Source organism: Glycine soja, chromosome 3 (assembly GCF_004193775.1).
Source record: "Glycine soja cultivar W05 chromosome 3, ASM419377v2, whole genome shotgun sequence".
Classification (NCBI taxonomy): Eukaryota; Viridiplantae; Streptophyta; class Magnoliopsida; order Fabales; family Fabaceae; genus Glycine; species Glycine soja.
The window spans coordinates 14,028,221-14,041,916 of record NC_041004.1 but is presented as its reverse complement, the minus strand read 5'-3'; the positions used below and the strand labels follow the sequence as shown (position 1 = coordinate 14,041,916).

The 13,696-nt window shown below is 41.7% G+C and overlaps 1 non-coding gene across 1 annotated transcript; it reads left to right on the top strand.

Moving 5' to 3' along the window:
* The first annotated feature begins 550 nt into the window (after window positions 1-550).
* On the top strand, window positions 551-657 carry LOC114407913. The gene has a single exon (XR_003665724.1). It is a non-coding gene; the product is annotated as a small nucleolar RNA R71 (small nucleolar RNA).
* Window positions 658-13,696: the final 13,039 nt, after the last annotated feature.

Sequence of the window (13,696 nt, the reverse complement as noted above, 5' to 3'; positions counted from 1 at the left end):
TTGCTGCTGTTGTGAAGGATTCAACCATCTAAGGTTGGGATGATTCCTCCACCCGGGATTGTACCTGTTGTTGGAGAGGTCATAATTGTTCTGTTGTGGCTGATTTTGCTGCTGAGGTTGAGGAGGTCTATTGTAGATGTTTGCAGCATAAGCTTCAAGCTATTCAATTGCTTCAGAAGGTTGCACAAAAGGGCAAAGGTCTGTGTGGTGGTCAGCAGAGGAGCATAAACCATAGAGTCTGGCGACAGTTGCAGATTTTTTATTCAAGGCCAGCTGGGTTACCAAGTTAACCAAGGCATCTAGTTTACCTTCAAGCTTCTTAGCCTCGGCTGATGAAGATAAATTCGTGGCTACTTCATGCACTCCTCTAATGACAATAGCATCATTTCTGGCACTAAATTGTTGGGAGTTGGAAGCCATCTTCTCAATTAAATTTCTGGCTTCAGCAGGGGTCATGTCTCCAAGGGCTCCACCATTGGCAGCATCTATCATATTTCTCTCCATGTTACTGAGTCCTTCATAAAAATATTAGAGGAGAAGTTGCTCAGAAATCTGGTGGTGAGGGCAACTGGCACATAGTTTTTTAAATCTCTCCCAGTATTCATATAGGCTCTCTCCACTGAGTTGCCTAATGCCTGAAATATCCTTTTTGATGGTCGTGGTCCTAGAAGCAGGGAAATTGTTTTCTAAGAATACTCTCTTGAGGTCATCCTAGCTCGTGATGGACCTTGGAGCAAGGTAATATAGTCAGTCCTTTGCCACTCCCTCTAAAGAATGAGGAAAAGCCTTCAGAAATATGTGATCCTCCTGGACATCTGGGGGTTTCATGGTGGTGCAGACAATATGAAATTCTTTCAGATGTTTGTGCGGGTCTTCACCTACAAGGCCATGAAACTTTGGAAGCAAATGGATCAGTCCAGTTTTAAGAACATATGGGACATCCTCATTAGGGTATTGGATGCACAAGCTTTCGTAGGTGAAATCAGGTGCAGCCATTTCCCTTAGAGTCCTCTCACGGGGTGGAGGTTGTGCCATGTTCTCAGAATGCTCAAAATCAGGATGTTCAAAATTACCAACCACAAAATGCTCAGACTCACCAATAAAAGAATGCTCAGGATGCTCAAAAGGTACAAAATGATGCCTAACTAATCTATGAAATGTCCTATCTATCTCAGGATCAAAGGGTTGTAAGTCATATGGATTGCCTCTAGTCATACACTACATTCAGCATGCTCAACTAATTGCCTTCTTATGCAAGTAACAGTGTAGGTTTGAACTACAACTACCCTTAAATGATATCCAAATGACTTGAAATTTTGTGAGCAGCACCCTAAAATCATGAAAATATGGCACAAAAATTTTCAGGCAAAAATTCAAAGTCTAACTATGGAAACTACCTAAGGAAAGTTTAGAAAAATAAAACAATAAAACTTGAAAAAAAAAACTAGTAAACAGGCGATTTTGGCTAGCTAGAGATCTCAGCCGGCCTTTGGCCAGCTACCATGATATGGGAAATTCTTTTTTACCCCAAATACATATATAATAATAGTCATTCTGATACCCGGAGCAAAAGTTATGGTCGTTTGAAGTTTTGACAAAAATCAAATTCACTACTTTTTTGGAACTTTCAAATCTGACCAAACTAAGGGCTCCAACTATTTTTCCCACAAAATATGGATCAAAAGAACTTACCACACCAAAATTCAGCCAAAAATTACAACCCTAACTATCAAAACAAAAATTGACAATTAAATTGTCAACAGTAGTCACTAATTCAGTCGCTAAGGGATTTGCACTACTACTTTGTTTTCCAGATCAGCAAAAGTGGTCGCTAAATCCGTCACAATGCACTATTCACAGCAAAACACAAAAACTGAAACAGGGGAAGCGCTGAACAGAAAAACTAAAACAAAACACCACACTAAACAAAATAACAAGACAATAAACAACACTAACGCAACACTAACACAACACACGAAAGCATAAAACAACTAAACATAAAACACGAATCACTAGCTATTATGAACCTTTGGACACTGCTCCCCGGCAACAACGCCAAATTTGATCGAGGCCATACCCGAATCAAATAAACATTAAAATGCAGTAACTAGGAAGTGATCCTAGGTCGTTTCCCAACGAGCGAGCAATGATAAACCAAATGTTCATAACAGATAGTAGGAAAATAGTAACGAATTGGGGGGGGGGGTTGTTTGCTTTTGTAAATTAAACAGCAAATAGATGTGAATTAGAAAATATCAGAATTAAAACACATTGTTTCCCCTTGATTCACAAGAAAGTCTCTTATCCTAGGTTACAAGAGTTTATCCTTTATCAGTTCAACCACTTAATCCAACCCTAAATTAAATTACTAAGCGAAATTTAACATAAGGCATTCATTATGTGATTAAGCAACACATACACCAATTAATCATAAACGATCATTAAGCATGAACGTAAATTAAGCACAGAGACAATTAATCAAGCACTAAGCATGCATGAATTAATAGCAACAAATACAGAGTAGTTAGTGAAGAGGGAAAACTGATCAGAATTTAATAGTAATAATAGAACCTCAAAGAGAATTGTGCTTGATCCTCAAGAGAAAACAACGTTGGAGACTTAGCCTTCCATTAATCAATAGAGAACGAAATTATAGATTGAAGAATGAAATTTTATTGATAAAATGAAAAGTCACTAAAACTGGAATTGCAAAACGAAAAAGTGTCTAAAAGAAAAAGAGAAGCCTAAAACTAAAAATGAAAGAGGAGAGAGCCTAAACTAGAACCTTGGTGTTGTTATATAGTTTTCAGCCCCAAAGCTTACAAATCTGTTTTAAGTCCTAACCCATAAATAAAATAAAATCTAGACAAGATAAGATAAGATAAAATAAAATCTAGATGAAATAAAATCTAAATAAGATAAGATAAGATCTAGATGAAATAATATCTAGATTAGATAAAATCTAGATAAGACAAGATTTGATCTAGATAAGATAATATTTGATAAAATTGTCTGCTCTCTTCAAGTCTAAGCCCAATTCTGGATTCAAGCCCAATTGCTTATAATTCTCCTGAAATTAAATTAAAAACACAAAATTAGTCCAATAGGCCCAAATGATAAAACTGCATAATTAATTTGAAAATTAAGACTAATCAGTAATTAAAATGATGCAAAAAGGGTTAAGAAATAGGAGAAAATAATGGCACATCATGCCATTATTGTAAACCACAGTTACAATGCTAAATAAAATGGATAAATTTGTCATCTTTGTCCCTCATCCTCTTGTAATTACATCTTTGCTTCCACTGGAATGTGGGTGCAAGCCATTGGTTTGTTTGCTCAAGTGACCTGCGCTTCTGAGTTTGGACTCCCAAAACCGTCCAATCATAAATTACTCGTGCTGCACATTTGGTGAGGATGTCGTAAACAACGAGTAAAGCAAAAAAGTTCAAAAAAGAAAATGAAAAAAACATTTGATTGACTTTGTTTTCAAGTAAAATATAGACGTTCATGTGACCTCATTTTATCATTCCGGAAAGTTTGTCATTTTTTTTAGAGAAGTGAGTTATCAAGAATAGGAGTCATTTGACTTAATCTGTCAAACTGAAAAATCCTTCAACTGTTTCTCGTCCTTGAAAATCCTTTTTGAGAATAAACCGCTTCTTTCATTTTTCCTTGCTACAAGGTTGTGAAAACTAAACAACAATGGATACCTCAGAGCCCTACACTGTGGCAATGAAAGGCACCATGCAAAAAGGTGTGCGGAATGACCATAATTTGTCTCTACGTGCCATCGGACACGATTGTCTTCGAATGGCGAAAAGGTGTGCGGAATGACCATAATTTGTCTCTGCATGTTATCGAGCTCGCCGCCTCTGGATGACAAAAGGGGACAGAATGACCATAATTTGTCTCTGTGTGCCATCGGACACGATTGTGTCTGAATGGCGAAAAGGTGTGCGGAATGACCATAATTTGTCTCCGCATGTCATCGGGCTCGCCGCCTCTGGATGACAAAAGGGCGCATAATGATCATAATTTGTCTCTACGTGCCATCGGACACGACTATGTCTGAATGGCGAAAAGGTGAGCGGAATGACCATAATTTGTCTCCGCATGTCATCGGGCTCGCCGCCTCTGGATGACAAAAGAGCGCAGAATGACCATAATTTGTCTCTGCGTGCCATCGGACACGATTGTGTCTGAATGGCGAAAAGGTGATGCAATCCTACCCCACAAGGGCATTGGATAGAAAAACTCCAAGTAGATTGGGCCAGAGATGCAAGGGAAGGCCCTAGGGTTCTCATGAGCCTTAGGGTAGATTTCGAGCCCATGGGCTAAGTATGAGCCCGCTTAACTTTGTAAATATTAGATTAAGGTTTCATTATTTTTGGGCCTTGTATTTAGGGCTCCATAATGTAGGTAGGGTACCCTAGAAATATAGGATTTTTCAGCCCTTGTATTTTAGGGCACCTAGACTAGTTTTTGTATTAGAGGTAGTTTTGTAGTTTCACATGCACTAAGTGGATATTTGATGTGTGTGGTTGGAAATAAATTTAATTGGATTGGGCATGATGCAATCCTATCCCGCAAGGGCATTGGATAGAAAAACTCCAAGTAGATTGGGCCAGAGATGCAAGGGAAGGCCCTAGGGTTCTCATGAGCCTTAGGGTAGATTTCGAGCCCATGGGCTAAGTATGAGCCCGCTTATCTTTGTAAATATTAGATTAAGGTTTCATTATTTTTGGGCCTTGTATTTAGGGCTCCATAATGTAGGTAGGGTACCCTAGAAATATAGGATTTTTCAGCCCTTGTATTTTAGGGCACCTAGACTAGTTTTTGTATTAGGGGTAGTTTTGTAGTTTCACATGCACTAAGTGGATATTTGATGTGTGTGGTTGGAAATAAATTTAATTGAATTGGTAGAAGCTCAATCCAATTAAATTTTAGAGGGGGAGGTGAGCATTTGCTTACTACACCCCATTGCCACATCATATAGTCACACTTTGTGCATGTCCTTCATGCTTTTCATGCCTCATGACACCTAAGCACACTTAGTGGAGAATCTTGGAATTGATCTTGGATTAGTGGGCTGAACCATAACTAAAATTCACTAATCATAATTACTGAAATTTTGGCTCCAAAGTTTGGCTCCCCAAATTCAATTTCAAATTCAAGTGAAATTTGAATTTCCCTCCAATTTTGTGTGACACTTAGGCTATAAATAGAGGTCATGTGTGTGCATTTTTTTCAACTTTGATCATTTGAATATTAAACTTCAGATTTCAAAGCTCATTTGGAGCACAAATTTTCGTGCTCTTCTCTCCCTCTCCCTTCATTCATCTCCTTCTTCCTCCAAGCTCTTATCCATGGCCTCCTATGGTGGTGAGCTTCTTCTAGACTCATCTTCTCCTTGAAGTGGCGTCTCCTCTCTCTCTTCCTTCTCCATTCCGCTGCCATTCATCTTCCAAGAAGCAAAGGAATCCATTGATGAAGAAGATCCTAGGCCTACAAGCTCCAGTGGAGCTTACATCAAAAGGTGTGCGGAATGACCATAATTTGTCTCCGCATGTCATCGGGCTCGCTGCCTCTGGATGACAAAAGGCACAAAATGACCATAATTTGTCTCTGCGTGCCATCGGACACGAATGTCTCCGAATGGCGAAAAGGTGTGCGGAATGACCATAATTTGTCTCTGCATGTCATTGGGCTCGCCGCCTCTGGATGACAAAAGGGCGCAGAATGACCATAATTTGTCTCTGCGTGCCATCGGACACAATTGTATCTGAATGGCGAAAAGGTGTGCGGAATGCCATAATTTGTCTCTGCATGCCACATGACCTCAAGGTCAGTATGACAGAGATTGTGGGGCGGCCGACAAAAGCGATGCTCTTGCTCCTACGTATCCTCAATGAGGAACTCAGACCTACGTAGTTCTAGATAACTTGTGAGACTAAAATAGTCTCGGTGTTTTCTTCACTAAAATGCGAACATGCTTTAGTAAAGAGACAAAACTTCCAACTGATCAGAGCAACATATGCTTTTTGGATGAAAAACAATGCGTCTATTGGGGAAGGAGAGTATGCTGATGAAATTTTCTCATAACCATAAATGAGATTTTGGATGTTAGCATTTCGTTTCTAATTTAGAGGAAACCCTGGGTCCAACAAAAATAGAAGAAAATCACTCAAAGTGTATCAATATCACACGGGTAAGTGACTCGATTTTGCAAATCATTTCCTATCAAATCAAAGATTACATGCGTGATCATGGATCAATAGGACTTTTTCTTGGGAATGGTTTGTTTCTTGTGGGAAATTTGGGTTTGAGTGTTCTTGGCCTTTTCCTTTTCTGTTTTTGTTTAGTGTGAGGTGAACAAGTCACTGACGCACAGGATTTTGGTTGGCAATCAAAGGGAGAGGACCACTTTAGGTCGTGGTTTCCTTTCTTTTCTTGTTTACTTGGTGACAATTCTGTATTGTTCAGATATTGTCTGGTCCAAATACTTTTCTGCATATTTCTTCTGTTTTCTTCCGATCTTTGATCGGGAATTTTCTTTCTTTTTGCTTTCTCTCAATCTTTGATTGGGAATTTTCTCTTTGTTTTCTTCCGAGAGCAAGGATTGACATTCTCACCCTGGGTCAAGTTTTATGGTAAGTTGGGATTTCGGCTCAAGGCTTGTAGAATGGCTGGACATGACATATGTCAGGGTTTGGTTTGGTTCAGGGATAAAGGGGATGTCCCACATTATTTCCATGACACAAATGCAACAATGATGATTTGGAAATTTTACGCAAAACTAGTCATGCATGCACCTATGGGGACACTCAAGTGTTGAAAAATTTTTGGTCATGTGATGCTAGGGCTCATGATTCATTTTCTCTACTTTAGTCAACCCAGTGTTTCTAAAATATGTTCTTTTATCAATTTGTGCATTCATCTGAGTCCATTTTTGGGCGTTCGGGAAAACATTCACAGCATTCACCCTTCAGGTGTATACACATTTTTTTTTCAAAAACTGGTTATGATCAGTGAATTTTTTCAAAGAAAAGTTGGAAGTTATCTCCTTTCACCAGAATGTTGTTTTTTAGCTAGACAACTTTTTATTATTATTTTTTTCATTCTTTTTCTTTTCTTGCTTGCTCCTTTTTTTCTTTTCTTTTTTCCTTTCCTTTTTTAAGTTATTATTATTTATTCATTTTCTCTCCCTTTTTTCCTTTTTCTCTCTAAAAAGATCGTGCGGACGGGGGCGCACACTACCTACTTACACCTAACCACAAGGTAAACGAAAAGAATACACGAAATGGTAAGTCGCAAAAACGGTGACGAAATAACTGAGAACCATAACGCCAAAAATTTCTAATAGAAACGAAAAATAATAATAGTAATGTTAGTAACCATATAGACAATAACAGAAAACAGTAATGTCAATAACAAAAGTGCGGTGACCTCAGTCACGTGGCTTCGCTTCCTCCCTAGAAACCAAGCAAGTCCGTCATTTCTTCATCCATACGGGCCTCCTCTGCCTCACCGGGGGATCCTGCGGGCTCCTCCTCTGCCTGGGCCTCGAGCCAATCTTCGGGCCATGCGATCTCAGCCCCAAACTGCTTTGCAGTAGGGCATGCAAAAAGAGCGAAACCCTGCCCCTGCTGACTGAGGCTGAACCGGTAGAGACACTCATGTATCGGCAACAGCCCCCGGTGGTTGGCCGCCTGTTGGCGAACCAAGTGTTGTAGATAATGCTCCATGCCTAGTGATCCAGCGGGATCGGCCTGATGAGGTGGTGGCGGTGCGTCTGCGGCCTGAGGTGCATCACCCTGCGCCTGCCTAGGCGTGCAATACTTCTCGATGAAGGCCCGGGTGATCGGCGGTCGGATCACCTTACTGGGGGTCACAGGAACCCCGAACGACTGGCAGAGGCCCGTGATCAATGCCGGAAATCCCAGGGCCCTGTTAGACTTATCCGGGTCTAGAGGGTGCCTGGTGGGTGGCATACCTGCAAACAAATAAATGGCATCAGCAATCACCTGGGCCACGTGGACGCCCATCCGTGTCAGGATGGCATACACCAACTAGCACTTTGGCAAAGGGAGATCAGAGTTATGATCGCTAGGCAAGACATTGCTGAGCAGCAATGTCATCCACGTCTGGGTCAAAGTGGTCATGTTGGTGCGCATGATCCGCACCCGCCTCCCTGCAGCGGTCTAGGCGAAATCCTGCCCCGGTGTGCATAACAGCTGGGCAATGGCCTCCTCGTCAAACCCGTCGGCCCTGTTCCTCCTCTGGCTGAACTCGCACTACTGGCCTTCCTCCAACACTAGCGGGTCACCCAGGAACTGGCTGAGGGCATCTGCGTCAATGGGAATCCACTGACCCCTTACCCATGAACGCATGTCTCGCACTCCCTCCTCTGTGGGCCAAGCATTAGCATAAAACTCCAGGACTACCTCAGGGTTAAACTTAGTCATAGGAATCACCAGGGACGTCCAATGCCTGCGAGCTATCTCCTCCTGAAAATCTGTATACTCATCCTCCCTGACCTGGACGCGCCTCTCTTTGTGGAACGACCATCCTTTGATGGCCTCGAAGCGTTGCTAGTGCTCGGCACTCCGGAAACGGTGGCTATCAAACTTGGGGGCGGCACTGGACCCTTCCGCTGCGGCGTCTCTCCTAGACCTCTTCGTGGAAAGCTTTTTGGGAGCCACTTCCTGTATGGAGTGACCAAAAACACTAAGAATGGAAGCAAAAGCGCAAAAATGGTGGCCTAGGGGTGAAAATCCACAAATCCGGTGGGTGTTTGTGTTTTTTGAATGAGGGGGGAGAGTTTTGGGTGGAGAAAAACTCCCCGTCCCTCATTTTTATGTTTCCAGGTGCAAGGGTGCTCGCCCAAGCGAGCTAACCTGTATTTTTTTTTGGGGAAGACACAAGTATGCGCTCTCTACGGTCGGTGTTCGCTTACTCAAACCCCCTTTAGGGTAGATGAGGCATCCGATATTTACTTGTCGCAACCTACCCTTCGGCGGGAGGGCGACGCGTGACTCGCGGGATGCGTGTTCCACGAAAGGAATACGCGCGGAGTCGCCACCAACGTTTATTTGAGGAAAACGTCGGAAAAACCGGAAAAGACGTGATCTACGAATTTTTTAAGTGAAAGGTTCGGGAGTTGTATTTACGCACGGGGAAGGTATTAGCACCCCACACGTCCGTCCCAAGGGACGGCAGCCTTTAATCGAATGTGCAAACGTGACTTTGATTTTTACGTTCCCTTTTATGTCCTTATATCCTTTTTATATTTTTCCTTTTTTGTGGTCGACAAGGGTGTTTCCCTTTGCTCCTACGTATTCCTCAATTTGAGATGAGAAAATCAGACCTACGTAGTTCTTTTCTTATCAAGTGATTCTTTTTTACTTAAGTGGTGATCATTTTAAGGCGTTGGACCTTAAAAATGATCCATTTTACTTAGTGAGAAATTGAAATGACAAACTTCAAAAACCTATTTTTTATGGACGAGCTTGACTAGGCGAGTTGATTTTAGCCTTAGTTTCACTTTAGTTATTAATCAATTCGATTAAGAATGAGAAATCCCAAAGAGAAAATGTCCGATTGATTTTCCGCTTTATTTTACTAAAAGATGTTATTTTTTTTATTATTATATTATTTTTTACCTCTTTTTGATTTCCAACGTGGTTACGGCACGACCGAACGGTCGGAATTTATTTTAACCGAAGTTAACGGATAATACAATTCAAACGTTCGGTGGAAATTTATTTTATTTTTAAGTTAAGCGAGAAATGACTTAAGTAAAATGGCTTAAGCACGTCAACAGGGGGTATAAAAAGTAAACAAAACGAGAATAAAAATGCGCGAAACACAATGTGGACCACTACGGGTACATAGAATGAATCGAAAAGCTTGGTTCGAGGTACTTACCCGTTGAAGATCGAAGAACGATGAAGAACGAATGAAGAACGTCGAAGAACGGTTGAAACCTTTGCGAAATTCTTCACGGAAAACGTTACGGAAACGTTTCGGAAGCGCCTCGGCTTAGATTTTCTTCACGGAAACAATTTTTCCAAGCAAATTCGAAAGAGAGAAAAGTGCCTAAGGGGTTGAACCCTTTTCTTCTTCACTTCCTCCCCTATTTATATCAAAATAGAGGAGGTGGTTGCCGCCCAGCTCGCCCAGGCGAGCTCAGCTCGCCCAGGCGAGCCAGGTTGCTTCCTCTAGAAGCAACAGCCTTCTGGAGGAATATTCTGGAGGGCCCAAGTGGGCCTGGGTGCTATTTGCACCCCCATTTTTACTAAGTACACCCCCCTCTGCTGTTTTTTTGGTGATTCTTTTTTCGTAAAGTTACGGAAACTTACGAATTTCGTAACGATACTTGTTTTCTTTCCGTAATGTTACGGAACCTTGCGGATTACATAATCATCCCCCTTTTGACTTACGGAATGTTACGGAACCTCACTTAATTATGCAACGATGCTTCCATTTGATTTCCGGTGTGTCACGGAAACTTACGGATTGTGCATCAATATTTTTTTGGTTTTTCGGCATGTCCTGGAATTTCACAAATTGCCTAATGATGGATGCCAAGCACCTCACAAGGACCAAAGAAAGGTCGCATGTCATCAAGCAAAGGTCCCCGGACGAAATTAGGGTATGACAGTTGCCCCTCTTTACTTGTCTTTTATTGGAGATAAAAGGAAAGTAAAGATAACACACTAATTTCGTTCCTCTCGATTTGACGAGAGTCGCGGGTGACCATAAAATCTCCACATGCAAATGACTTGTTGTTCCCAGAATTTCACAAATTGCCTAATGATGGGTGCCAAGCACCTCACAAGGACCAAAGAAAGGTCGCATGTCATCAAGCAAAGGTCCCCGGACGAAAATTAGGGTATGACACTAATTTCGCTCCTCTCGGTTGACGAGAGTCGCGGGTGACCATGAAATTTCCGCATGTAAATGACTTGTTGTTCCCGGAGGAACAAAAGGTGCAGAAGACTATGTCAGCCTCTGCATGCTATCAAGCGTTCTGTCTTACAGATAGCAAAAGAATGTTTATACGGATAACCACTCGGGTATTTCCGCGTATCATCGGGCCCGCCGCCTCTGGATGACACAAGGGTGCGGATAACCGTAAGGTATCTCCGCGTATCATCGGGCCCGCTGCCTCTGGATGATACAAGGGTGCAGAATGACCAAATTTGGTCTCTGCTTGTCATCGGGCCCGCCGCCTCTGGATGACAAAAGGGTGCGGATAACCGTAAGGTATCTCCGCGTATCATCGGGCCCGCCGCCTCTGGATGATACAAGGGTGTAGAATGACCAAACTTGGTCTCTGCTTGTCATCGGGCCCGCCGCCTCTGGATGACAAAAGGGTGCGGATAACCGTAAGGTATCTCCGCGTATCATCGGGCCCGCCGCCTCTGGATGATACAAGGGTGCACATCACATGACCTCAGGGTCAGTATGACAAAGATTATGGGGCGGCCGACAAAAGCAAGGCTCTTGCTCCTACGTATCCTCCAATGAGGAACTCAGACCTACGTAGTTCTGGAAAACTTGTGAGACTTGAAAAAGTCTCGGTGTTTTCTCCACTAAAAAAATGCAAACATGCTTTAGCAAAGAGACAAATATTCCAACTGTTTAGAGCAGCATATGCTTTTTTGAGTGACAAACAATGCGTCTACCAGGGAAGGAGAGTCTGCTGATGGGATCCCCCATAACCATAAATGAGATCTTGGATGTTAGCATTTCGTTTCTAAATGACCATTTAGAGGAAACACTGGGTTCGACAAAAATAGAAGAAAATCACTCAAAGTGTATCAATCTCGCACAGGTAAGTGTTTCATCCTAATTCCGGACCACAGATATGTCATGACTTGACTTTGCAAATTATTTCCTATCAAATCAAAAATTACATGCGTGATCATGGATCAATAGGGCTTCCCTTGGGAATGGGTTCTTTTGGTGGTTTTTTTTTCGGCTTTTGTGTGTTTTTGGCTTTTGATTTTTCTGGCTTTTTCTTTTTCTGTTTTTTTTTGTTTAGTGCGGGGCGAAAAAAAAGTCGCTAGCGCACGGGATTTTGGTTGGTAATCAAAGGGAGAAGACCATTTTAGGTCGTGGTTTCCTTTCCTCCCTTTTTTTGTTCATTTGGTGACAATTTTGTATTGTTCAGATATTGTCCGGTCCAAAGACCTCTCTGCACATTTCTTCTGTTTTTCCTTCGATCCCCAATCAGGAGCTTTCTTTCCTTCTTCTTCTTCCTTTTTTACTTTCTCCCATTCTTTGATTGGGAATTTCCTTTCTTTTCTTTTTGCTTTCTCCCACTCTTTGATTGGGGAATTTTCCTTCTTTTCTCTTCTTCTTTTTCTTCTTCTTCTTCTTTTTTTTTTTTTTTTGCTTTCATTGGAAATTTTCCTTCTCTTTTTCTTTGATTGGAAATTTCCCTTCTATTCTTTTTTGCTTCCGAGGGTAAGGATTGACATTCTCACCCTGGGTCAAGGTTTATGGTGAGTCGGGATTTTGGCTCAAAGCTCGTAGAATGGCTAGACATGATACATGTCAGGGCTTGGTTTGGTTCAAGGATAAAAGGGATGCCCCACATTATTTCCATGACACAAATGCAAAAATGATGATTTGGAAATTTTATGCAAAATTGGTCATGCATGCACCTATGCGGACACTCAAGTGTCAAATTTTTATGGTCATGTGATGCTAGGGCTCAGGATTCATTTCCTCTATTTTAGTTAACCCAATGTTTCCAAAATATGTTCTTTTATCAATTTGTGCATTCCTCCAAGTCATTTTGGGCGTCCGGGGAAATTTTCACAGCATTCACCCTTTAGGTGTAGACACGTTTTTTTTCTTCAAAAATCGGTTATGATCAATGAATGAATTTTTTTTCAAAGAAAAGTTGGAAATCGTCTCTTTTCAAAAGCATGTCGGTTTTTAGCTAGACAACTTATTTTCTCTTTTTCCACCTTTTTCCTTACTTGCTTTCTTCTTTTCCTTTTTGTTCTCTTTTCCATTTCATTCATTTCATTTTTTCTTTTCTATTTTTATTTTTATCATGATTTTTTTTTGTTTATTTTACACATATATTTTTTGGAAGATGTTCCTAAACGAAGAACTCTACACGGTTCCAGAATTTTAAACATCATCAATAGTAATGATATATAAACACTAACGCAACAATCTAAACAAAAATGTATGCGCTGTACAAATGACAATCGAAACAACAAAAACAAACATTAGTCTCTCAAGTCAAAACAATAACATAGAATAAAAATGACAAAAGAAATATGAAAGAAAACATGAATCTGGGGATCTCCCAGTCACGTATCTCCACTCCCTCCCAAGAAGTCAAGCAAATCGGCCATCTCCTCATCCTCGTGGGCCTCTTCTCCGTCGCCGGGAGCTTCTAGGGGTGCCTCTCCTGCTTGGGCCTCGGGCCAATCTCCGGGCCATGCAACCTCTGCCCTGAACTGGTCTGGAGTAGGGCATGAAAAAGAAGCGAAGCCCTGGCTCTGCATGCTAAGGCTCATCTGGTACAGACAATCATGGGTCCGTACATGTGCTCGGTGGTTGGCCGCCTGCTGGCGAACCAAATGCCGTAAATACTGCTCCATGTCAAATGCCCCAGCCTGGCCAGCCTGATGAGGTGGTGGTGGCGCGCCTGCGGCCTGTGGAG